At 46.5% G+C, this 26849-nt stretch overlaps 1 pseudogene across 1 annotated transcript; it reads left to right on the top strand.

The window, feature by feature from the left end:
- Nucleotides 1-24552, top strand: LOC144806005 (uncharacterized; annotated as a pseudogene). The gene is made up of 4 exons (XR_013605649.1): nt 1-191; nt 3930-3995; nt 7831-7895; nt 19073-24552. The product of XR_013605649.1 is annotated as an uncharacterized LOC144806005 (transcript).
- Nucleotides 24553-26849: the final 2297 nt, after the last annotated feature.

Genomic DNA, 26849 nt, shown 5'->3' with positions numbered 1-26849 from the left:
GTTTGTTGCTATGTCGGGATACCGGAAGTCACCCCGAGCGACGGGCTGAGCTCTTATACACCGGCTCCTCTGCTGATGTTTGCCGGTCTGAGGTCTTCTACAGCTTCGGATCCCACACACCGAGCTCGGGCTGCGGGTTTGGATGCAGCGGCTCCTCTGCTGATGTTCGGGGACTCTGCGACGGTTGAAAGGTGAGACCGAGATAGCTTCCGGGTCATCACGCACGAGAGAGACATGAGGATGAACGTTTAATACCAGAGCGGCTCCCTGCGGGTCCCTCGGGCTCTCGAGGTGAGATCCAGGCCGTCCACAGGCCCGAGGGCCCTTCCTTCACACAGAGCAGGCGCAGGTCACTCTCAGCGTTTGCATGAAGAGTGAGGCCTCGAGAGGCTTCAGCCGTGTGTGGCAGAGCTCGGGTAAACTCGGCTCTGAAAGGAGGTTTCTTTGAAATATCCATCAATCTGGAACTTTACAGAGATGGACTTTCAGACGTTTAAACATACCCCTTCTTTATTTACAGAAAGTTATACTGGGACGGTAGAGGTGTTTATTTCTCACCTTCATGCTGGATACACTTGGGGCTCTAAGGTTTGGGACTTATGACCCCTAAGACTAGAGCACGCGTCATGAGAGCCATCACTCGGACCCAACCACAGACTGGGTTTTCACACTTGAAAGTACCAAGGATTTTGTGCACCAGGGCTATGAGGAGGTCAGTTTTATCTGGATTCGCTCCCTCCATCGTATACTGTTATATCTTCGAATGCTTTCTTTACGTGTATCTTCTCAACAAGGTTAGGTTACTATTGTTTGTATACCCAACATAGACAACCCCCTTAGTTTATATGCGCTGTGGCCGTATATAATTTACAAAAAATAATACCAATGCCTGAGAAGGATGTAACTTCTATTTAGACCATGGTTCTGTACCTTTATTTTTTACACAGCCTTGAGAAAGTCGCGGGATCACACCCTGTAGCGACGAAACACGCGTTGGTTGTGGCCGAGAACACCAGAATAAAACTCAAACAAAAGAAAGAAAGAATTGTGTATATTCTGTGACTCATTTACTGTACTTTTTTTTAACTTAGAGGGAAACCACATCTTACTTAAATACGTGTGCTGGGGAGTTGATTTTCTCAGGGGTGCAGAGGAGGTGAGGCCTGTCCATGGGGTGCAGAGGAGGTGAGGCTTGTCCAGGGGTGGGGAGGAGGTGAGGCAAGTCCAGGGTCAGAGGAGGAGGTGAGGCAAGTCCAGGGTCAGAGGAGGAGAGGCCTGTCCAGGGGTGCAGAGGAGGAGAGGCCGGTCCAGGGATGCAAGGAGGAAAGGCCTGTCCAGGGGTGCAGAGGAGGTGAGGCCTGTCCAGGGGGGCAGAGGAGGTGAGGCCTGTCCATGGGGTGCAGAGGAGGTGAGGCTTGTCCAGGGGGGCAGAGGAGGCGAGGCCTGTCCAGGGGTGCAGAGGAGGTGAGGCCTGTCCAGGGGGGCAGAGGAGGTGAGGCCTGTCCATGGGGTGCAGAGGAGGTGAGGCTTGTCTTGTCCAGGGGGGTTAAGAGCAGGTGAGGCCTGTCCAGTGGGAGAAGAGGAGGTGAAGCGGGTCATGAGGGGTGCAGAGGAGATGCCTGTTCAGGAGGAGCAGAGGAGGCGATGCCTATCCAGGGGGTGCAGAGGAGGTGAGGCATGTCTTGTCCATGGGGGTACAGAGCAGGTGATGCCTGTCCAGGGGTGCAGAGGAGGTGGTGCCTGTCCTGGGGGTGCAGAGGGGTTAGGTATATGTGGGAGTGGTGCAGAGGAGGTGAAGCCTCTCCAGGGGGATGCAGAGTGGTTGAGGCCTGTCCAGGGGGATGCAGAAGAGGCAAGGCCTGTCCAGGGGTACAGAGGAGGGGAGGCCTGTCCTGAGGGGTGCAGAGGAGGTGAGGCCTCTCCACGGGTGCAGAAGAGGTGAGGCAAGGACTGTCCAGGGGTACAGAGGAGGGGAGGCCTGCCCTGAGGAGTGCAGAGGAGGTGAGGCCTCTCCACTGGTGCAGAAGAGGTGAGGCAAGGCCTGTCCAGGGGTACAGAGGAGGGGAGGCCTGTCCAGGTGGTGCAGAGGAGTCGAGGCCTGTCCAGGGGGAGCAGAGGAAGTGAACCTGTCTAGGGGTGCAGAAGAGGTAAGGCTTGTCCAGGGGTGCAGAAAAGGTAAGGCTTGTCCAGGTGGTGCAGAGTAGGTGAGGTCTGTCCAGGGGGTGCAGAGGAGGTGAGGCCAGTCCAGGGGGAGAAGAGGAGTGGAGGTATGTCCATGAGGTGGAGCCTCTCCAGTGGGGCAGAAGAGGTAAGGCCTGTCCAGAGGGTGCAGAGGAGATGAGGCCTGTCCAGGGGTGCAGAGGTGAGGCCTGTCCAGGGGAAGCAGAGGATGTGAGACCTGTCCAAGGGGTGCAGAGGAGGTGAGTGCTGTCCATGGGGAGGAGAGCAGGTGAGGCCTGTCCAGGGGTGCAGAGGAGGTGAGGCCAGTCCACAGTGGTGAAGAGGAGGTGAGGCCTGTCCTGGGGGAGAAGAGGAGGGGAGGCATGTCCAGGTGGCAGAGGAGGTGGGGCCTCTCTCACCAGGGGGGCAGAGGAGGTGAGGCCTGTCCATGGGGTGCAGAGGAGGTGAGGCCTGTCCATGGGGTGCAGAGGAGGTGAGGCCTGTCCATGGGGTGCGGAGGAAGTGAGGCCTGTCCAGGGTGCAGAGGAGGGGAGGCCTGTCCAGGGGTCAGAGGAGGTGAGGCATGTCCAGGGGTTGCAGAAGAGGTGAGGCTTGTCCGGGGGTGTACAGAGGATTTGAGGCTTGTCCAAAGGGTGCAAAGGAGGTGAAGCATGTCCTTTTCAGGGGCGGGGTGGTTGCGAAGGAGGCGAGGCTTGTCCTAGGGGGTGCAGAGGAGGTGAGTCCTGTCCATGGGGAGGAGAGCAGGTGAGACCTGTCCAGGGGGAGAGGAGGAGGTGAGGCGGGTCATGAGGGGTGCAGAGGAGATGCCTGTTCAGGAGGAGCAGAGAAGGCGAGGCCTATCCAGGGGGTGCAGAGGAGGTGAGGCATGTCTTGTCCATGGGGGTACAGAGCAGGTGAGGCCTGTCCGGGGTTCAGAGGAGGTGAGGCATGTCCTGTCCAGGGTGTTAAGAGCAGGTGAGGCGAGACGAGTTTTTGAAAAGTATCCAGAGTTCCCATTGAGCCCCAGATGGCTCATGACAAAGGCGTGTTAAATCAATGAGAACTAGTCTGTCAAGACGTGATATGAGACTCAAAACTGTAAAAAGAAAAGGCTTCTTTCTTTTTATGAAGCCCCCACCAACCTAGTTGGTGGCATGCTTCATCATCAGGCCCACCTGGTGACCCCAAGTGTGTCCCTGCTGTGCTACAAGGCCTGTATTACAGCGGAGCAGGTATATTTACTGAGTGTGCAGTGATAGTGATGTGAAAGTGAAGTTTAACAACTTGCCAGTGTTCCCATTGTCCAAATGGTTGGGCCTCTGGCAGTAGTAGAAGCAAGGCAATGGATGTAGGTGGAGTAGTAAGCGAACCCAGCCGGGGGAAAGGGGAATGGGACAGAGAAGAGACTGCCTGACCTTCTGGCTCTTCCACTCTACTTCTTCCTTTCTGCCGTACTCCGTTTTATGCCTTTCTTATTCCCTCTCTATCTTTAAGCATGAGTGGATATCGCTGAAACAGAAAAGCACATCATTACTAATTTCCTTCTCCACTTTTTTACTCTCTCTCTATTTCCTTACCCAAAGGGCCTATGGCTTTGGCTCCTCTTCTATTCTACAATATAAGTATTCTATTCTTTGGTAACCTGCATTATAAACAACTTTTTAGCACCCTTTAACTCTTGTGAGTTCATTTATTCTTTTTCACTCATTTGTTCGTTCACTCTCTGCCTTACTTTCTTATCTTCTAAATTCTTATTACTTCTCCCTTAGGAACCTTCTGGACCTTCTGCCGTCAACCAAGCGACGAAGAAAATCAGGAACTGAAGTATTCAATGGGTAAGTATTAATTCTTCTCTTTATATATTTTTTTCCTGTTTACTTTAAATTGGTATTTCTCTCTAGCCTACGCCTGGCACAAAACGTCACTTTTTCTATCTAACTAGACTACAGAAAGAACGTGACTAATCTCTGAAAATCCGTTTGTGAAGTGCGTGGTTCTAAAATCAACCTGCGCTCTTCACAGCTTGTCTAGACCTCGCACCCGTGTCCAGGAGCGCAGGACTAGACCGACAACTTCTACCGCGGTCCTCCCTGTTGGTAGTACAGGGGAGAATACCCAGTTCCGCAGTATAATCACTCGCGACCATTTGCGAGCGGTTAATCTTTGCAATGCCCATTTAATGGCAGATACTGCGGGACAAAGAAGAGCTTTGATTTCTTTTTCCTGCACCTTCGCAAGGTTAAGCCTCCGGGCTGAGGTTTGTGAGGATTTTGCAAGTGAAAAATATTGGTTAATCGGGGAGCATGAGCATCTGATTGTTCCACCCATGACCTATCCTCTGGGCCAAAACCCTTCCAGTCTACAAGATAGAAGATTTTCCCTCGAATGGACTTTGAAACTAAGATTCTTTTAACTTAAAATTCTTCTCGTCCTTTCACTAAAATAGGTTCTCTGTTTCTCAATTCTTTCAAATGCAGTGAAACCTTTTTAAGAAGAGAAACATGAAACACTGGGTGTATTTTTAGCTGTGGTGGTAGTTTTAGTTTGAAAGTCACTGGATTTACTACTTGCTCCACAGGAAATGGACCTATAAATCGGGGTTGAAACTTTCTATTTCCTTTAAGCTTTAGGTTTCTTGTGCTTAACCATCCCCTGTACTCCAATCTGGTTCAGGTCTTCTTTTTCATCTGCACTTGTAGCGTTCCTTAGCTTTCATTAAGTTCTTGGTGGCAGACTCGTGTACCTTGCTAAGATGCTGTGCAAAGTTTTGTGCTGCAGGCACCGACACTTCTTGAGAGGAAACCTCAGAATTCGGATGCCTTCCATAATTCAAGTAGAAAGGGGGAAAACCAGTAGAGGCATTCTTAGCATTATTATGTGCAAACTCTGCAGTCCAAAGAAGATCAAGCCACTCTCCCTCTTGATCCAAAAGAAACAGTCTGAGATACTTTTCTAACTCTTGATTGGCCCTTTCAGTTTGACCATCTGTTTGTGGATGAAAACTCGTTGGGTAACGTGTCTCAATTCTCAAATCCCAAGAAATCCACAGGTTTCCCCCCCCAAAGCGCATTTTTCAAGTTTTATGTAAAGCTTGCTTTCCTTCAGGCAATGCAAAACTCTTTTGACCTTTTGCTGATCTTCTTCTGATGAGGAATAAATGAAAATGTTGTCGATGTAAACAATTGTGCATTGATCAATGAACTCCTTCAGGACATCATTAATGAAGTTCTGGAAGGCTGCAGGAGTGTTGCTCAAACTGTGGGGCATCACTTGGTACTCATATAATCCATGCTTTGTTCTGAATGCTGTTTTCCATTCCTCTCCACTTCTCACTCAAATTAAATGGCACTCCCCATGTAAATCTAACTTCATGAAGATTTTGGCATCTTTTAGTTGATCTAGAAGAACTGAAATCAGGGGAAGAGGATAACGATTCTTTATTGTAATCTTGTTCAAGGCACGATCATCTATACACATTCTCAGATCACCGTCACGCTGCGGAATGAAAAATAACGGTGAAGAAACGGGGACTGTGATGGTCGTATGAACCCGTTTTCTAAGTATTTCTGAATGTAATCTTTAGGTTGACGGTTTTCAGCTTCAGTAAGCGCATACAAGCGCAAGGAAGGTTAGATCCAGGTTCCAAATCAAATTTTGCAGTCATACCAATGATGTGGGGGCAACTTCTTTGATTCCAATTCACTGAAAACTTCAGCAAACTATTGCTATTCTACCGGAAGACCTGACACACCATCATCTTTTGCTTGCATAATAAAGCTGAAAGACTTCTATCTTGCTCTTTCTGCTTTTCTCCGAAGCAATTCTCCAACCAATAACTTGGTTGTATTCAGTTAACCAAGGCAAACCCAGGATGATTCCAAACTGCGGAGCATCGATCAAGTTAAATTGAATCTCTTCCTTCTGACCTTCAAAAGAGACAAGTTCCACAACTTCTGTGTGACTGGTTATTGGGCCAGAAGCTACATTTGTACCCTCAACAGCCCTAACTGCCTCACTTCTCTCTTTAGGTAATGCCTCAGACCAATTTTCGAGGCATATTTGCGGTCACAAAAGTTCCCTGTAGCACCGGAGTCCAGCATCACGGCCACTCCTGAAAGAACTCGGTCTTGAAAGCTTAGGGTCCTCGTCAGAATACGGTGTGGAGTGGAAGATTGTAGAATATTGGCTACTTGATGAGAAATTGGAGTTGTATCCTTGTTAGCAACCACCAGCCCAACTCCATCTACTAGTGGTGCAGAGAGTTTTCCTTCTTGAAGGTTTTTGGCTTCTTGGGACATTTCTTTACAAAATGTTCACTGATACCACAATAAAGCCATAGATTATTCTGTCAACGCTTTGCTTTCTCTTCTTTGGAAAGGGGTCCTCTAATAGTTCCAATTTGCATAGGTTTGACTCCATGTTCTTTATCACCAGATTTAACAACCTCTGCGCTGACCCGGTCAAAGCGTGGTACACTGGGCCGAAATTTCCATTGTCTTTCACCCCTTCATTCCGTTTGTCGATAGTCTATCTCCAAAACGAGATCAATCAAAGCTGAAACTTCTGCAGGGCAATTTGGGATCTGTGACACAGCATCCTTTAAGTCATCTTTCAAACCCCGATAGAACAAGCCTGCCCTTTTGGCCTCCGGCCATTCAGTTTCTACTACAAGTTTGTTAAATTGGGCCAGGTAAGTGACAAGCGCTCGATTCCCTTGCCTCAACTCCAGTAATTCATTGTCCGACGATCAAAAATTCACAAAAACTCTTTCTTGAATTCCTCGAAGTTATATAAAATTGGGGTTCCTTGGGTGACCAGGGGCATTGACCACGAAGCTGCGTCTCCATTGAGATACGACAAGATGGAAGCTCTACAAGATTGTGCATCTGGGAAGACAGTGGGCCGACACATGAAGTACAAAGAGCAATGAGTTAAGAAATGCGGGCCTTCATTTAAAATTTGATTACCTTATTTTTCTCCCTGAATCCTATCCACTCTTGTTGAATCTCCTTAAGAATATTTCCTAATTTTTTTTAAATGAACCCTTTAGCGTTTCTGCTCAGGTGAGTATTGACGTGGGCACTTCACTCTGTTAAGGGTCGTGGTTACTCACAGTGCCACACTCCCAGGAGCAGAACTATGAGATTTTCCAAATTCGGAGCAGAACTATGAGATTTTCCAATTTCCACCACTGGTTTTCCCACAGCCACCAACTGAAGAGTTTACTAGTGGCCGTGTGAACCCAGCCGGGGAAAAGGGGAATGGAACAGAGAAGAGACTGCCTGACCATCTGGCTCTTCCACTCTACTTCTTCCTTTCCGCCGTACTCCTTTTTTTGCCTTTCTACTCCCTCTCTCTCTTCAAGCATGAGTGGAAATCGATGTAACAGAAAAGCACACCATTACTAATTTCCTTCTATTCCTTCTCCACTTTCTTACTCTCTCACTCTCTCTATATATATATATACATATTTCCTTACCCAGAGAGCCTATGGCTTTCGCTCCTAATCTATTCTTCAATATAAGTATTTTATTCTTTGGTAACCTGCATTATAAACAACATTTTCGCACCCTTTAACTCTGTGAGTTAATTTATTCTTTTTCACTCATTCGTTCATTCACTCACTGCCTTACTTTCTTATCTTCTGAATTCTTCTTACTTCTCCCTTAGAAACCTTCTGGAGCCTCCGTCATCAACCAAGCAACGAAGAAATCAGGAACTGAAGTATTCAATGGGTAAGCGTTAATTCTTCTCTTTATATTTCTTTTTTCCTATTTACTTTAAGTTGGTATTTCTCTCTAGTTCTAAATTACCGAGCTAACTAACCGACGCACCGAAGCGCTCGAACATGCGCCTAAGCCTGGCACAAAATTGCACTATTTCTATTTAACTAGACTACAGAAAGAACATGACTAATCTCTGAAATCCATTGGTGCCTCGGTTCTAGAATCAACCAGTGCACTTCACAGCTGGTCTAGACCTCGCACCCGTGTACAGGAACTCTGGACTAGACCGGCAACTTCCACCGCGGTCCTCCCTGTTGGTAGTATAGGGGAGAATGCCCGGTTCCGCGCTATAATCACCCGCGACCTTTTGCGAGCGGGTGGTCTTTGCAATGCCGGTTCAGTGGCAGATACTGTGAGACAAAGAAGATCTTTAATTACTTTTTTATGCACCCTGACACCTGTCCAGGGGGTGCAGAAGAGGTGAGGTCTGTACTGTGCTAAGGAGGAGAGTCCTGGCCTGGGGGTGCAGTGGAGGTGCGGCCTATCCAATGTAGAAGTAAACCTCAGCAAGGCCTACCAGTGCAAGTGGTACTCCCTTCTCTGCACAAAAAGTCCTCAGACCATAGGAAGAAGTTGGCACAGAAACTGGAAAATAGAAGAGTATAGTTTATTAACCTCCGGAGGTGGTACAGCAGTCCACACAACACCCTTCGGTATTGTATGGAGTAGCACACCGAACTAAAGCACATGGCCCCTTTTATACACAAAGAGGGGGCTCAAAGAAGGCGGTACAAAACACAAGAATGAGTTTTATGTACATATAAGGACATTTAGAAGCACAATCGATGAGTGGGCGGAGTTAACGGTTCTCGAGACCTTCGAAAACACATTCCTATCTGGAACTAATTACTAACAGCTGTAGACTACTGGGCATGCGCTAAAACAGGAGATACTAAATATAGCCTGTTGCTGGGCAGATTTCAAGCGCAGTTAACAAGGAAGTAGGACAAAACACACAGTGAGCACATGGCAGGATATGACAGACAAAATGGCTGCCGCAAATACAAAATGGAGTCGACTCAATTGCTCCGGTAGTTGCCAAATACAGCATGTGGTGGTGGTGGAGATCGTGAGGGAGAGGCCGCGGGACTACAATCCTAGGATACGTACCTGTATAGTGGCCCTGTCGAGAAGTAACATTTGGTGTTTATTTCCAGCATCTTTAGGTAAGGTGGTAAAGCCAGGATTAGATGTTATGTCTCCCCTCGGCCCCTCCTAGGTTGATTGGTCTGTGTGTAAAGGCGCTTTTGTGTACTGCGTACATGTGAGGTGCAAAGCCCAATTCAGGTGTCTCCCTTGTATCTAAGTAGCCTCTAAAGTTGTGTGCTGTTCTATAACGTTAGTGATACTCTGCATTCTCTCCTCTCACTGCATGCCCCATTGCTGCTTTTTAGAGTCACTCCTTGTATTGAAATTCTTTGTAAAGCAGATGACCCTTGTAGGAAAAATTATAATATCTCTGACACCCATGGTACGTAATATCCCATACCTGGCCAAAAAAAAAAACCGTACTCTGCATGAATAACTATATGGTAATACTTCCTTCAAATATTGCTCATTTTGCCCATGCTTCAGTCCATATGAAGCTAGTCTTTGCCCTCCCACCCTCTTGTCCACACAGTACACTAGATCCCACCAGGTATTACATGCTCACCTGCATCAGATTTCCCTCGTGCCTGGCCCGTGTTCCTGGCCTGTGTTATTGTATTTTCTACGTCAGATTCTGATCGTGTCTGGTCCATGTTATTGCATTGTTTGCCTCAGATTCTCATAGTGGTTGGCCCGTGTTATTGCATTATTTGCCTCAGATTCTACTAGTGCCTGGCCTGTGTTATTGCATTGTTTGCATCAATCCTAGCCTCTTCGATGCTCATGACGAGCTGAGCTCGTCATGAGCCACGGCGCTCCGGTGCTCATGACGAGCTGAGCTCGTCATGAGCCATGGAACGCTCAGGTGCGGGGAGAATTCCCCTCCTGTGCTGAGTGTTCCACGGGAGGCAATGCACCTGTGATGAGCTGAGCTCGTCATGAGCACAGGAGCGCCGTGCCTCATGACGAGCTCAGCTCGTCATGAGCATGCAGGCGCTGTGCGCGCCCCCTCCCCCCCAGCACAGCGGGGGAATAACCCCCGCAGCGAAGGGCTAGTGCCTGGCCTGTGTTATTGTATTGTTTGTGCCAGATTCTCCTATTGCCTGGCATGTGTTATTGCATTGTTTCCATCAGATTCTCCTAGTGTCTGGCCTGTGTTATTGCATTGTTTGTGTGAAATTCTTCTAGTGCCTGGCCTGTATTATTGCATTGTTTGCATCAGATTCTCCTAGTGCCTAGCCTGCGTTATTGCATTGTTTGGATCAGATTCTCCTTGTGCCTGGCCTGTGTTATTGCATTGTTTGAGTCAGATTCTCCTTGTGCCTGGCCTGTGTTTTTGCATTGTTTGCCTCAGATTCTCATAGTGCCTGGCATGTGTTATTACATTGTTTACATCAGATTTCCCTTGTGCCTGGCCTGTGTTATTGCATTGTTTACATCAGATTCTCCTAGTGTCTGGCCCGTGTTATTGCATTGTTTGCGCCAGCCTGTGTTATTGCACTGTTTAAATCAGATTTTCCTTGTGCCTGGCCTGTGTTATTGCATTGTTTACATCAGATTTTCCTTGTGCCTGGACTGTGTTATTGCAGTGTTTGTGTCAGATTCACCTAGTGCCTGGCCAGTGTTATTGCATTGTTTGAATCAGATTCACATAGTGCCTGACCTGTGTTATTGCATTGTTTGCATCAGATTTTACTTGTGCATGGCCTGTGTTATTGCATTGTTTGCATCAGATACACCTTGTGCCTGACCTGTGTTATTGCATTGTTTGCATCAGATTCTCCTAGTGCCTGGCCTGTGTTATTGCATTGTTTGCGTTATATGCTCCTCGTGCATGGCCTGTGTTATTAGCATTGTTTGAGTCAGATTCTCCCAACGCCTGGCCTGTGTTATTGCATTGTTTAAATCAGATTCTCCTCGTGCCTGGTTTGCGTTAAGGCATTGTTTGCGTCAGATTCTCCCAACGCCTGGCCTGTGTTATTGTATTGTCTACATCAGATTCACCTAGTGCCTGTCCAGTGTTATTGCATTGTTTGCATCAGATTCTCCTCAAGCCTGGCCTGTGTTATTGCATTGTTTACATCAGCTTTTCCCAACACCTGTCCTGTTATTGCATTGTTCGCCTCAGATTCACCTAGTGCCTGGCCAGTGTTATTGCATTGTTTCCATCCGATTCACCTAGTGCCTGGCCTGTGTTATTGCATTGTTTGCATCAGATTCTCCTCGAGCCTGGCCTGTGTTATTGCATTGTTTACATCAGATTCTAATAAAGGACCGGAGGCTTCAGATTATGCTTCTCAATCTTTACTGCAAAATCACAGCAGCCAATGAAAATGCATATTTTCTTTTGTAACAGTATAAACAAACTACATTGCCCATGATGCACATATAGTAGCCACGCCTCCATTGTCCATAAGATCCCTTTGCATGTAGCCATCTTCCTCTTTCTTTGCTGCTCACAGCAAGAGATAAGTGCACCTTTCATGTTCCCATACTCTGCATGAGTTTAGCTAGTGATTGATGCCTATTGTGTTATGTGACCGGATTTATATATATTGAAGGTGTTTCTAGATTAATGTGTTCCTAGACTGTCATTATTGGTACCTTAGCGATTGTTTCGCCAGGATTCGAGGGACTCAGGGCGCTGCTCCGTTTCCGAGCGCAAAATCCTTCCCCTTCATGTGCTTGCTAGCGGAGCAGTTTTCTCTCTGACCTGCGAGCTTGCGACCCGTCATAGTCGCGTTTGGGTGTACGGTCATCGACCGGCAGAGCGGCAACCGTCTACACGCATAGGATCCTCCATTACCGGCATTGCGCTTCAAGCGCCGGCGCTGGGCCCCTTCATAGCCCTCCCTTGCCGTAGGCGCCTGGTTGCTCTCGGCCGACGAGCGCGTTCAAACGCTGACTAGATTGGGCTGGTTTTGGGCTGTTTTGGTTGCGTTTGGGCTGCGCTCCTCGGCGCGAATCCCCGTCATACTTAAACGCATTTTCAGAGCGTTTTCACATCGGATTGCAGCTCTGTATAATTCTCCTTGCCTAAAGGTTGTAAAATTCTGGCCTGAGAGTGAGCACACGCTCTGGAGATTATTTGGCCCATGTCACTGACCTATTTGGACTACAGCTTTGCTAAGGGGGCTTTATAATTGTTTTATAAACTTTTAGTGTGCTAGTGGGCTGCCCCCCCATTACTCCTCCTGGTGACTGTGATACCAATTGGGCTTTATCACTGTTCTATTGGCCACACTCCAAATTGACTATGGAAGAGTGGGCGCAATATCCTGCAGAATATGGTGAGGAGGAGGTGTATGATGACCAACAGCAGGAGGCTGTTTTGGAGGACAACATTGTAGAAGTGTTAGATGCTTCGGTCCAGTCTTCAGTAAACAAAGCAATGGATACCACGGTCCCTCAGACCGTCCAGCAAGCCCTTGCAGCCGCCTCACGGCCTATTAGGAAGCAATTGGGCCCTTAGCACGTGGTCATCTATTCGGCGAACGTTTTGTAAAAGACGTCTCAAAGTATGTGGGCACGTTCGCTTCCCTCGATAAGGCGCAATCTGGAATAAAGAGGGTATTCCAGCAACGTGTTTTTAATCGGGCCGGACGAGGCGGGGGCCGCTCGTCAGGCCGAGGATTTCAACAAGGGTCCCAACGCGGCGACTTTGGTCGCGGAAGAGGAGATTGGGACTCCACTCGTGGAGGTACCTTTTATCCGGCACGCAGAGGCTTCAACAGAGGGCGTTTTGCAGTCCGGCGGCAACAGGGCCAGCTTCAAAGGACCGCAATCCACAGGTGAGTGTGGTAGACCACTTTCCACTTCCTTTGGGGGGTCGCACTCGTCACTGTCTGCGACAGTGGCAAGCCCTGACCCGGGACGCTTGGGTGTTGCAAACCGTTCAAGGTTTTCAGTTGGAGTTTTACTCTCCTCCTTTGCAACCAGTTCTTCCAGCAGAACTTCATTTTTCCCTACGACATCGCAATTTCATAGCCGAAGAGGTTGCAGACTTGCTACAGAAGCACGCGATTGCACCGTGCAACAAAGGGCCTCACGGCTTCTGCCGCAACATCTTTATTGTGCAGAAGAAAGGAGGTGGCAACAGACTCGTTCTGAATCTCAGAGAATTCAATCAATTTCTTACGTACAATCATTTCAAGATGGAGGGGATCCATCTTCTGGCGGATTTGCTACAGGAGGAAGATTGGTTGGTAAGACTGGATCTCAAAGACGCCTACCTCTCCATCCCAATCTTCCCTCCCCACCGCCGCTTTGTCCAGTTCCGGTGGAACGGGCGGTGGTACGAATTTTTGGCCCTTCCTTTCGCACTCTCCTCAGCTCCTTGGTGCTTCACCATGAAACCTGTGATTGCCCATCTGAGGGAGAGGGGGATACGACTCATTGTATACCTAGACGATATCCTAATTATGGCACAAGATCAAGCCACACTCAGGCAGCACCTAAGTCAGAGTTTAGGGTTTGTGATCAACCCGAAGAAGTCGGTGATTGCCCTGACTCAGGTGACAGAGTTCCTCGGGTTCACAATCGATTCACAGGCGGCTCAGCTGTGCCTTCCCAAGGCGAAGTTGAGAAATCTCAAGACGGAAATACAGAAGTTACTGGACAGTCAGACAGTCACACTCAGGGCCATTGCCAGAGTGGTAGGGATTTTAGCATCATCAATTCAAGTAATATTCCCGGGCCCTCTTCATTACAGGGCTCTTCAGCGCCTGAAGATCAGACATCTTCAGAGAGGACTGTCTTATGCGGACTCCATCCCATTATCAAAAAGTGGGCTAAAGAACGGTGATGGATTAAACCCAGATCGTTTGACTGGGTGTGAGTGTTTGATTGGTTCTGATGCTCCGTCCATTACCACCCCCTTTTGTACCACTTCTAGAAGTTGGCATGTTTGTGTAATTTGTGTCTGGCTTGTAAATGGCTGGAGCTGGCTGGTGAGCCTGGCTCCATGAGTCATATTGGGTCTGCCCCGGTGGTGAGTGTTGAGATTAGCATGAGTGATGGGAGGGAGGAGTACACCTGGGACCTGAATAGGGCTGGGCTTACGCCACACAATACTGGCGCTGGCCCCTGTGGTGCGTCTAATGTCCCTAGCCTGGCCAGTGAAAGGAAAGGTTGGCTGAGGAAAACAAAGTGCTCCAAAACCAGCTGCGACTGGTTTTTTCCCCCACCCTGCACCCTGAGACAAAGGGATTTACTGTATAAAAAGAGGCTGTGACCTCTTACAAGGGGTTCTCTTGCTGGATCCTTTCTTGAGGGGGGCTGCTACTGCTGGGCGCCAGGAGGACCGCCACTGGGGATTGCCTCCCTGCCTAGGAGGACCCTGTGTGCTGGTTCTGGGCCCAGCCTTGCCCCCCCCACCTCCTAAAGGACTTTTTGGCTGTGACTTGCCCTGGACTTCTGGGCATCAAGCGCTTGGGAGCGCTTTATTTTACCACTAGCGCTTGGGAGCGGTGTGGCTCACTGGTTAGAGGCGGCAGACCCAGAAGCAGAGAACAACCTGGGACCAGGGTTCAATTCCCGACGCGGCAGGGTCGTGGACCAGGGTCAGCTGACTCGATAATTCTCGCCTCGGTGCCTACTCTAACCAGGGATCACACTCGGCAACTCTGGGCATTAGCTTGCCTCATCTCTACAACGGCCCCCCACATTCACTGGGGATGCCTGGTTTCACCTTGGAGATGCCCAGTTAGGGACCATCTCACAGGGATAGCCAGGACGGGTTCCCCAGCGGTCTACAGCGCCAGGACACCTCAGGGCAGCAGTGCGCTTTACAAGACCACATACATTACATTATATTACAGCGCTGTAATTATCCCCCTAGTGCCTTGGGAGCGCTCTCTGTTCGTAACCGGTGCCCACCCTGCATTTTCCTCGCTTAATTGCCAAGCTAAGCCCCTGGCAGGTGCCCCCCCCAGCGAGTGCCCACCTCGCTTTATTATTTATTTTGAGGGAGCCTACCCCTCGTTTTGACCCCCGAGATCACTGCCGCCGGCCCGGGGATCCTATGTGAGGTGCTGTCCCGCCTCCACACCCCAGGGCCGCGCTGCTATCGGCCGCAGCCACGACCCGGAAGTACTTAGTGCCGAAACCAGAAGTCGACGGGAGCCCACCCCATGCTCCGGTGCAAGGTGGTAAGGAGAGGCGTCCTGAGGGCCCTGGAGGACGGGAGATCACCCCGCCTCCACCCGACGCGAGAAGAAGCCAGAAGCTGGTGTTTGGAGGCTCCCATGAATGAGGGAGAACCCCGTGGTGACCAGCGTAGGAGTCTCGTCAGCAGGGAGACACAGCACGACGTCGGAGCCTCCCCGCAGCAGAACCCAGTGAGTGTTGATGGGCGGGCGAGAGCTACGGGCATGTCCACAGAGCCTGAGAGGCTCCACTAGCTCCTCAGTAACTGAGAGCGGCCCCGGTTGGCAGAGGGCCGCTCCCCCAAAGTTGCCGCACCTTTGTTCGAGCCCACGAGAGGCTCCTGAGCATTTTGCCATCTTGAGTCCCCCAGGGAGGGACTCCCAACGACGGTGCACATTTCTTTCAGAGCCCCGAGAGGCTCAGGGGGCATTTCTCTATTTCGAGTCACCAGAAGGTGAACTCCAACGAAGGCCTAGTATTGTTGAGAGCCCGGAGAGGCTCCAGGGGCATTTAATTGATCAGAGCCCACGAGGCTCAAAGGGGGCACAGTGTATTCCGAGCCCACGAGGCTCCTAAGGGCCCAGTTGTTTGGTCGCAGAGCCCACGAGGCTCCCACGTGCTCTTGGGCCCCATTGCTTGTTCAGCACCGAGGAGAGCCAGGAAGGCATGCTGGTGCCATGCTCAAGTTCTATAGCTGCCCAGCACTTAGTGGGCAGCTGCTCCGTTTAGGAATTCTTGCGCATTTCTTCTTTTGGCTGCCTGCGCAGCCTGCCCTGACATTTGGGACACAGGGCATCCTAGCCCCAGAGAGGCCAGTTGGCCGGGGACAGCCACGGGTTGTGGCCTATGTAATTTCTGCTAAAGTGTTTTTCATGCACCTCTGAATGGATTTTAATGCGTCATGTGTAATGCTTTTATTCCTATACCCCTAAATGTATGGTGATACGTAGGTGATTGTTCTTCCTAGTACAGGTGTTGCTAGTGAGGTCCTGGTTCCCTGCGTGATTCTCCTAAGGTGGTTATTGTTTCCGTAGGTGGTACTTACCTGTTACCAGTGATTACTGGTTGTGTGCTCTATGTTCTATTTTGTGCTACAGTGATTTTATATTCTATGCCTAAGTGCTAATTCTAACAAGTATTCTAGTTCTAAAAGTGCCTATTCCTGACAGTGGTCCATGTGGCCCTGTCCTGTACATATATCCCCTGTAAATTCTGCCCATGCCTGTTGGCACATTGTAAAGTGTGTGTTTTTATCTTATGTGTTTGCTACAATACAAAGGCTATTTTTATACATTACCTTGTGTGGAGTTTCCTTTGTGGTGGGCCTTGGGTGTTGTTGCTGGGTGCGCACGCAAACGCTTAACTTCCATAGTCTCCGAGTTTAGCCTTACTGCCGTGTCACGTTACCATGGGGGTGAGCAAGGGTTTTCTTGGCGTGTAACTCCCTTGCCCTGACTTAGAGTGGTGATCTCTGACTGACTTTTGCGCAAGCCTTTGGCCAGCCAGAGATCCCATTTCTAACAATTATAATAAGGCAGACAGGATATCTGTCACGTTTTGATAATGCCTTGGTGTAGTTTGCAGAGTTTACCCCGCGGAACTCCATGAAGTGTCAGGGAAACTCCGCCGCACTCTGCAGACTTCCGCTAGTGTTAGAGTGTAAGTTGCACTTCTCATACTGATTTTTTGTGCCAGGAGTTTAACCCCCACTGTAAAATCAGCACGAACAGCACTACGTGTCGTGCCAGAGGGCATTGCTGCTTTCTGCCGCTCTAATTGATATTCTAATCGAATGGCAGCTTCATCAACAAGAATGGCAGATTTTAACACTCGAGTGGTCGCGACCTGCCGGGACCTCCCTCAATGAGAAATCTCACAAGGAGGAGGTCTAGCGTGTTATATTTTCTCACAAGCGCTCGTCACCTTACCTTTGGCGAACCGCTTGAGAAAAGAACTCCGTTCGGCATCGAGTTTTTTGGACCCTTCGCGAGCTCCGCCGGCCGAGCGGAATTCTTCACCCACCCCTAGTTTTGAGGCAATAATCTGTTGGACAAACTCTAAACTAGGCCCTTTGTCTGCAATAAGTGTTGTAGAAGAAGTGAGATCCATGGCCTAGTGAGTATGAGGCAGTTATATGACTTCTGATGAACCCCACAGAGTGAGTGTGCAGCCATAGGGCAGTAGGGGTGGCCGAAGGACAGGAAATTAGGTAAACTTGAATATGAGAAATATGGAAAGGTAGAAATGCCGCATCACCTGTGGATAACTGACAACTCCTCCCGCTCTGCCAAATGCCCATCCAGTGACAAAGTATCATCCTGAGCCCCAAACGGACAATGTCATGCCAGATGCCATGTAATGTTGCAAAAGGGGGGAAAAGAGTAATATGCACACATCTGCTGCGGGGATATGTCAGGTGTAAATTATTGGTTGTGATGGATTTTCTATAAGTACTAAATGACTGATCTAGTTGAATATTAAATATATGAATCAACGTTTGTTTACCTTATCAGCGCTTATAATGTAAAGGATGGGGCTTACAGTGAACCCCTCGTTATGTTTTACACAACAGCCCCGGAAGGAGCTGCAGCTTACAGAACTTTATCTACTTTAGGAAGAACTAAAGACCTGCTTTTTAAAGTTGTCTTTCAGGGCCAGAACCAGGCTCTGTAAGCTGCACTAGTTTCAGGGAGATTGACAGATGTTATGCTGATAGGAAACCCCCCCTCAACTGACAATAATGTTCCAATCTTCCAAGTTAGAAGAAACCAGAAATGCTTGAACCAAGGAGCTGTTGAAAGTGTCAAAGGTGACTTATGAACAGCGAGTAAAGACAGGAGTTGGTATGTGAGATGATCTTAAGTGAATCGGAAAGAATGAGAAAAAGTGTGTAAATGGAGTTATTTTTGTTGTATACTTTGTAAAGAGTTACTGGAAATTTTACAGCCCAGCCTGATCCATCTCTTTCTCTAAACTCTATTGTTGTTTAAATGAAATCTTGACCATGTGCTTCTATCTTCAGCTATACCACTAAGTACTTGGGAGCTAAGAGCACCCTTACTTTGCTCAGTTACTCTGTGAACACTGGTAAATCACCTCCTTTTCAGACATTAATAAGATGTGACCTGATCAACAGAACTTTTAGTTAAATATCTGTGTATGATGAAATATTCCTTGCTAAGTTTCAAAGGCGGTAAAGAAGAAGGGGGAGATTTACTAAGATTTTGCACTGTTTGCATCACAAAAGAGGCACAAAATGGAGCAAAATCTTTTTTCCTAATTTACTTTCCAGCGCTAAACTTGTTTAACAGTGGAAATAACGTTAAAATAAATTTGACACTGCGCATAGCATTGTTTCGCATTACTTTGTGCCATGGGGCCTGCCAAGGATGGTGCATGGGCGTTCCCGTGCAACCAGAAAACTAGGTGCAAGGAAGGAGAAATGCTTTCCTTCCTCCTTCCTTTTCTGACTTTGCATATGTGCTGCACTGTGCAACACGTATGCAAAATGGTAAAAGCTTTCCCTCGTGTCGAGTCATAGTAATTTGTACAGAAAGGGTGTCCTTCCTGTACAAAACCCATGCTGGACTCACAGACACACACACACCCTAGTGCTCTGGTGCTAAGGTGTGTGCATGGTGCAGGCCCTCTGTAATCAGTGCCGGCGCAAGGGAAAGGAAAGGAGAGAGCCATATCTTCGAAAATATGGTGCTCTCCTGTTCCCTTCCTGTCGCGCTACGCAGCGTAGCCTCGCGGGGGAGGGCTGCGCTGCATTGTGTGGAGATTTGGTAAATCTCCCCTGAAATGTCTGTTACAATCAGTTAAACATTGTGAATTCTCATTCCATTATGTTTCAATTTAGTAATTTAAAATATCTTTCGATCCAACAGAAAACAAGCCTTGCATGTGTGAAATGACCATCAATAATGAAGCGAAGGCTGTAAATCTTCAATAATAGCGGAAATAATGAGCTCCAGTATTCAGGAAAACATCAGCGCAGTCGGCGACAGAGGAACCTGCACACAAACTGACAGATCCCGGATGAAGCTTCAAGGGCAGTTCAGTGATTGTAAGAGTCTGAGCTGTGCACCTGCACGCTACAAGACGAAGAAATGACCTTAGTAAAATTAAGGCAACAACAATAACAAACCCCCTCCTGTATAAACAAGTGTCCAACATCAGCTTTGATCATGGGATCGGTATGATGTGATTACCGCAGTGCTCTGTTTTCTAAGATGATTACAAGCCATCATTCCGGGCGCTAGGTGAATTGTAAACTCTTTCTGGCCAAACCACAATAACCAGAGAAGAGCACAACAGAGTGGAGCCAGACAACTGACGGGTAAAGGAAAGAGGAGTTCTTATATCTACAATACAACAGACTGTCCCGATTTGCACTGGCCAGAAGGAAGATACATCTTTACCCGCAAGCGTGCATTGCCATAATCCAATCTAAAGGCACAATCCCCTACAAAGACACCTTCTAGATATTAGGAGTGTGGCAAATATTTGGTGGCTATCGCATTTTATTGTTAAAACAGAAATCAAACGTGCAAATTACTGCACACATATAAAGTTTGTGAGAAAAACACAAGTGCTTTATCAGCCATGTCGGCCCATCAGGAAATGCAGTCATGGGATGTAGACAAATATATACACGACCCACAGACACTAACCAAGAAAGAGGAATCATACACATGCAGCACGAGCTTTAGTTTGTCATCACTACGCAAGCTTCATCAGCACACGTACACAGGACAAAAACCATTCAAGTGCAGTGAATGTGTCAAGAGATTTAGTCAGTTATCAATCCTACAGAAACATCAGCGTACACACACGGGGGAAAAGCCATATCATTGCAGTGAATGTGCAAAGTGCTTTAGTTACTTTTCAAACCTCCAACAACATCAGCGAATACACACGGGACAAAAACCTTTCAAGTGCAGTGAATGTGTAAAGAGCTTTGGTCAGTTATCAACCCTACAGATACATCAGCGTACACACATGGGGGAAAAACCATATCATTGCAGTGAATGTGCCAAGTGCTTTAGTCAATTATCAAAACTCCAAAAACATCAGCGAATACACACAGGGGAAAAACCATTCAAGTGCAGTGAATGTGCAAAGTGCTTTAGTCACTTATCAAAACTCCAAAAACATCAGCGAATACACACAGGGGAAAAGCCATTCAAGTGCAGTGAATGTGCAAAGTGCTTTAGTCAATTATCAACCCTTCAAAAACATCAGCGAATACACACAGGGGAAAAACCATTCAAGTGCAGTGAATGTGACAATAGTTTTTGCAGCTCTTCAGCATTAAGGTATCATCTGCGAACACACACAGTAGAAAAACCATACAAGTGTAGTGAGTGTGCAAAGAGCTTTAGTCGCTTATCAAACCTCCAACAACATCAGCGAATACACACAGGGGAAAAACCATTCAAGTGCAGTGAATGTGCAAAGTGCTTTAGTAACCTATCAAACCTCCAAAAACATCAGCGAATACACACAGGGGAAAAACCATTCAAGTGCAGTGAATGTGCAAAGTGCTTTAGTCAATTATCAAACCTTCAAAGCCATCAGCGAATACACACAGGGGAAAAACCATTCAAGTGCAATGAATGTGGGAAGAGCTTTAGTCATATATCAGACCGAAAACGTCATCTGCGAACACACACGGGGGAAAAACCTTATTATTGTAGTGAATGTGACAGTAGTTTTTGCGACTCTTCAACATTAAGGTACCATCAGGTAACACACACTGGGAAAAAACCATTCAAGTGCAGTGAATGTGCAAAGTGCTTTAGTCACTTATCAAACCTCCAACAACATCAGCGAATACACACAGGGGAAAAACCATTCAAGTGCAGTCAATGTGCAAAGTGCTTTAGTAACCTATCAAACCTCCAAAAACATCAGCAAATACACACAGGGGGAAAACCATTCAAGTGCAGTGAATGTGCAAAGTGCTTTAGTCAATTATCAAACCTTCAAAACCATCAGCGAACACACACAGGGGAAAAACCTATTCAAGTGCAGTGAATGTGACAATAGTTTTTGCAGCTCTTCAGCATTAAGGTATCATCTGCGAACACACATAGTAGAAAAATCATTCAAGTGCAATGAATGTGGGAAGAGATTTAGTCAGTTATCAGACTTAAAAAGTCAGCAGCGAACACACACGGGGAAAACCCTATCATTGTAGTGAATTTGACAGTAGTTTTTGCAGCTCTTCAGCATTAAGGTATCACCAGCGAACACACACAGTAGAAAAACCATTCAAGTGCAATGAATATGGGAAGAGCATTAGTCAATTATCAGACCTACAAAGACATCAGCGAACACACACAAGGGCAAAACTATATGATTGCTGTGAATGTTTGAAGAGCCTTAGTCAGTTATCAACCCTACGAAAACATCAACAAACACACACAGGGGGAAAGCCACTCAAGTGCAATGACTGTGGGAAGAGCTTCAGTAAGTCATCACACCTACAACATCTTCAGTGAACACACACGAGTGTAATTACATTGTTGGCATTTAAAGTGTCACTATTGTTTTAATATTTTGGTTCTAGGCTCGTATATACCAGCTTAATATGGCCGCCACTCACGTCCTTGTATTTCGTCTCCTTGCATATTTACTATTAGGTTTACTTGGACCGTTCCAATATGGCCGCGATCGACGTTTTCCTTCTTTTCATTTTTTTGCATGTTTGGGTCATATGCACCACTTCAATATGGCCGCGATTTATGTTTGTCCCTCTTTTTTACATTTCTTACATTGACCCCTTATTATTAAGTCTTCAAATCCCTTATATTGGTTTTCCGCATAAACTCTACTGTCTAGATTGAACTCATATTCTGAGAGTCGTCAGGTTCGTCATGTGTATTTAACAATCTAAGTAGACCCTATATCGGAGTGTAATTACATTGTTGGCATTTAAAGTGTCACTATTGTTTTAATATTTTGTTTCTAGGCTCGTATACACCGGCTTAATATGGCCGCTACTCACGTCCTTGTATTTCGTCTCCTTGCATATTTACTATTAGGTTTACTTGGACCGTTCCAATATGGCCGCGATCTACGTTTTCCTTCTTTTTCGTTTTTTGCACGTTTGGGTCATATGCACCACTTCAATATGGCCGCGATTTATGTTTGTCCCTCTTTTTTACATTTCTGTCTTTAATATTGATATACAATCATAAAGACACTTTTACAGGGATCACTCTTGTCTTTATAATAGAGACGCTGAACGCGAAGGATTATTTTCTGGATTCTTCCTTTATCCTTTTCTTCTACCCATACTTCCCAATTCCAGATGATATATACACCCTTCAAATATGGCCGCCATCGAACACTAACACTACATGGCCATTTACGGTGCTAATACCTTACAGGTGGACCGACTTAAACAATTAGCCGGGTTATAAATACGGATCATGCCACAGATAGTTACCTTTAGGTGCTATACGGACTGAGGGTGTACGACGGCTGGGCTCTGCAAGACGGCATGTAACTCTCCTCGTGGTAAGTCAATCTAAATTTCTTTTGCTCCTTTCCCTTCCTTTTTCATAGTCGGTATCGTTTCTGAACCGACTCTCTCCAAATATGTATAGTTATATTTCTTTATGTTCTATTACTGAATACGAGCATTTCTTGAGGATCATATATACTAACCTCATGCTTCTTCATGCTTGTTTCAAGAAGCATTTTGACATGAATGTTTACATGTGGAAGACCATATATAGGGAGTCTCTTTTTTATCTTTTAATAATCTTTGACGTTTTGACGTAAATTTTGGTCATTAGATGTATAGTATCCTATTGGTGAGTTACTATGTAGGGGGCAACTTGGACACGACTTCTGGTTTACGCATCTCCACTTCACGTCGACACTTTATTTAAAGTGGAGGTGAGGTGGGTTCAGTGCATATTCGCTATGAGCCCTTTGCATGTTTCCATGTCTTCCATCTTATAGTTTATCTTTGCAATTTTTGTCATGATTCAAACTATGCATAACGTAATTTCTTTTTATAAAAATATTTTCAATAAATATTACTCTCTACCTATTTATATTCTTTCATGTCTAGAAATTTGTTCGAGGAATAAGAGGACTCATTGGAATTATAAGCCTTCTTCTGTCTTTGAGGTCCTCTCTCACATAAATGTAGGTAAATATTCCTGTTCTCTCTTACCCAGACTTCTGCCTTCTTTCCAATGAATATAATCGATGTTGATGATTGTTTTTTGTTTTTTTCAGATTAAGGTGCACAACTCATGGATGGTGCACCTATAGAATTACATTTTGAGTATACATTTTTATTTATTGCATTAATAATTATAGTTAAGCCTCATCTATTGGGCAATACATATGGTTCAGTCCAAAAGAACATGCAGATGTAAAATAGAACTGGGTCTATACCTGGAGAGCAGGAATTATACAAATAGATTCAATTTAATGTAGCCTGATATAGATCATAGAAAGGAACACATCAGATCTGAAGTGTTTACATAGGTGTTTCTTTTTTCCTTATAATTAAACCACAAGCCCAGTTGTATATATATTTTTTTTTCTTAGAGGATACAGACATTATTCAGACCTCCAATGGTTATTGCATTTTCAACGTGAGTGTCCTTCTATTCTCCTTACTGACCATAAAATGGGATGACCTCCTAGTAGATTAGAAGCTGTTAGATATGTATCATTTCGCTTTCTTATATTTTCTTTTTTCACCCATTTGTTTTATCCAGTTCTTAATTTTTCTCTGCGAAACAGACTTCGTTATCCGGGTCCTTGTGCACGCTCATTATGCCAAGTTTTGACCACCTATCCTTGGTAGGTTTGCACTTACAATTCTCAAAACCTATTTCACATGTCATGTTTAGCGATCACTACTGTTTCAAGAATTGTTCTCCAACTCAAATATACAAGTTCACACACTTTTTTCGAAATGAACTCAATGTGTGTAGTTTTTTCTGAACTAAATTCCGCCTCTAAGCTGATTATTTTCGAAATGAACTTAATGTGTGTAGCTTTTTCTGAACTACATGTCGCCTCTAGGCTGACTAATAATAATAGTCTAAATAACAGTCCATTAGGCTCTATTTATGTTTAATCTCTCTTTTGGGAAATGTAACAAATAGACTCGTGCTCTTTCTTGTAACTTTCAAGATGATTATTCTGTTAAAGTTACCTGTTTTTAAACTTGTTACTATTGTTGCTCTTTTGGGATATACAATAGTGCATGATTTTAATGGTTTGTTTTATATGTCTTTTGTAAACACAGCCCTGAAGAAGTCCCACAGGGACGAAACGCGTCAGCTGTTCGTTTTTCTACTGTTGAAAAATAAAGGATTCAAACAAATAAGACCTTTGGATATCACTGTTTTGTGCCTCAACATTAATATTATTGTTCCTGCACATTTGTAAATGTATGGTGCACCTGTGTTTTTTCTCATTACACACGGGAAAAAACCATTCAACTGCAGTGAATGTGTGAAGAGCTTTAGTCGATTATCAAACCGCCAAACACATCAACTATTCTATTCTATTCTATACGGAATTTGTTAAGCGCACGGTCACCCAGGGGTTTCATGGCGCTGAAGAAAGCAGATGGTAAAAGGTAAGTGAGAGAGCAGATGGTGTAATGCCCTAACCGTACGCTTGTTTAAATAGCCAGGTCTTCAAGGCTCGTCTGAACTCTGTCAGCTTGGTGCAGCTCCGGATGGACAAGGGCAAGGAGTTCCAGGTCTTAGGGGCAAGATGTGCGAAGCTGGATCCGCCGAGTCGTTTCTTTTTGAAAGTCGGCACCGTGAGGAGGGACAAATGGGTGGAGCGAAGCTCACGGGTAGGTTCATATTTGTTGATAAGTTGGTTGATGAACCTGGGGCTCTTTCCGTGGAGAGCCTTGAAGATTATACAGCCTGTCTTAAAAGTGATCCGATGGGTGATGGGGAGCCAATGGAGGGAGGCCAGCAGAGGTTTGGCTGACTTCCTGCGATTGCTCTTGAATATTAATCTAGCTGCTTGATTTTGAGCAATCTGCAGGCGTTTGGCGATGGTGAGGGGAAGGCCTAGGTAGGTAGAGTTGGAGAAATCTAACCGGGAAAGAACCAGTGCGATTACCACCTGGATGAGGGCAGAGTTGGTCAGCAGGTGAGCAATTTTTTTTATCTTTCTTAGCTGATAGAAACAGGAGGAGATCACGGTTCCAACCTGGGTCTTCAGTGAGAGATCGGCACTGAGAGTAACCCCAAGACTTTTGGCAGACTGGGAGGGGGATGGAGGAGCACCTAGCGAGGGAGGCCAAAAGTGGGGCCCCCAACTGAGTGCACTGTTGCTAGGGAGTACTAACTCAGTTTTTCCTGGGTTCAATTTAAGGTGGTTCCGATCCATCCAGCTCTGGATGTGCAGCATGGTCTTTTGGAATTCCTCGACAGAGTCCGGAGAGTTGAGGGAGAATACCAGCTGCAAATCGTCTGCGTAGTTGAATATGGTGACCTTCCTATCTTTCAGGGAGTGCAGTAGGAGTTTGAGATAAAGATTAAAAAGGAGGGGGGACAGAGAGGAACCCTGTGGGACACCGCATGTGGTAGGGAGTGTGGGGGCTATGAAATTTTCCAGCTTTACAGCCTGGGATCTATCCGCCAGGAATGACTTAATCCAAGAGAGAGCCGCGCCGCTGACGCCGGTTTGTTCGACACGGTGTAAAAGTATGGTGTGGTCCACTGTGTCGAACGCGGCCGATAGATCGAGTAGCACGAGGGCCTGATGGATTCCACTATCGGCATTGGTCCTTAGGGTGTTCTGCACGGCGAGGATCACCGCCTCGGTGGATTGTGCCTGGCGGAATCCCGCTTGGTTGGGTTCCAAATAATCAGACATTTCGATGAAATTGGATAAGCAACTGGTTACGTGAGTTTCCAGTAGCTTAGCGCCGTAAGGGAGAAGGGAAATGGGGCGGTAATTAGAGGTTGGAGGGATCGGCGCCTGGTTTCTTAATAAGAGGGACCAGGATGGCCTTTTTGAAGGAGTCAGGTACTATTCCCCGTGAAAGGGAGGTGTTCAGAATAGGGAGAATGCCCTGGGGGAGTGCAGTGTAGACTTCTTTTAGGATGTGCGGAGGACAGGGATCGTTGGGTGAGCCAGATTTTACTCGGTTCATTAGCTCCAGTAATTTGGGTGGTTCGATGGGGGGGATATCCTGATTTCCCACAATGGGGAAAAACCCTATCATTGCGGTGAATGTGACAGCAGTTTTCGCTTCTCTTCAGTATTAAGGTATCATCAGCGAACTCACACAGGAGAAAAACCATTCAAGTGCAATGAATGTGGGAAGAGCTTTAGTCAATTATCAGACCTACAAACATATCAGCGAATATACAAAGGGAAAAAACTATATGATTGCTGTGAATGTTTGAAGAGCTTTAGTCAGTTATCAACCCTACGAAAACATCAACAAACACACACAGGGGGAATGCCACTCAAGTGCAATGAATGTGGGAAGAGCTTTAGTCGACGATTAGAGCTACAAAGTCATCAGCAAACACACAGGGGGAAAACATAGAAGGGCACTGAAAGTGAGAAGTGCTTTTGTCAATTTTTGATCCCACACAGCCCTCAGTGAATTCACTCCTTCATTTAACTCACATGGAAATAATCCTA

This window comes from Lissotriton helveticus (genome assembly GCF_964261635.1).
Source record: "Lissotriton helveticus chromosome 1_1 unlocalized genomic scaffold, aLisHel1.1 SUPER_1_unloc_39, whole genome shotgun sequence".
NCBI lineage: Eukaryota > Metazoa > Chordata > Amphibia > Caudata > Salamandridae > Lissotriton > Lissotriton helveticus.
Note: the sequence above shows the minus strand (reverse complement) of the source record. Positions and strands in the feature narration are given on the sequence as shown.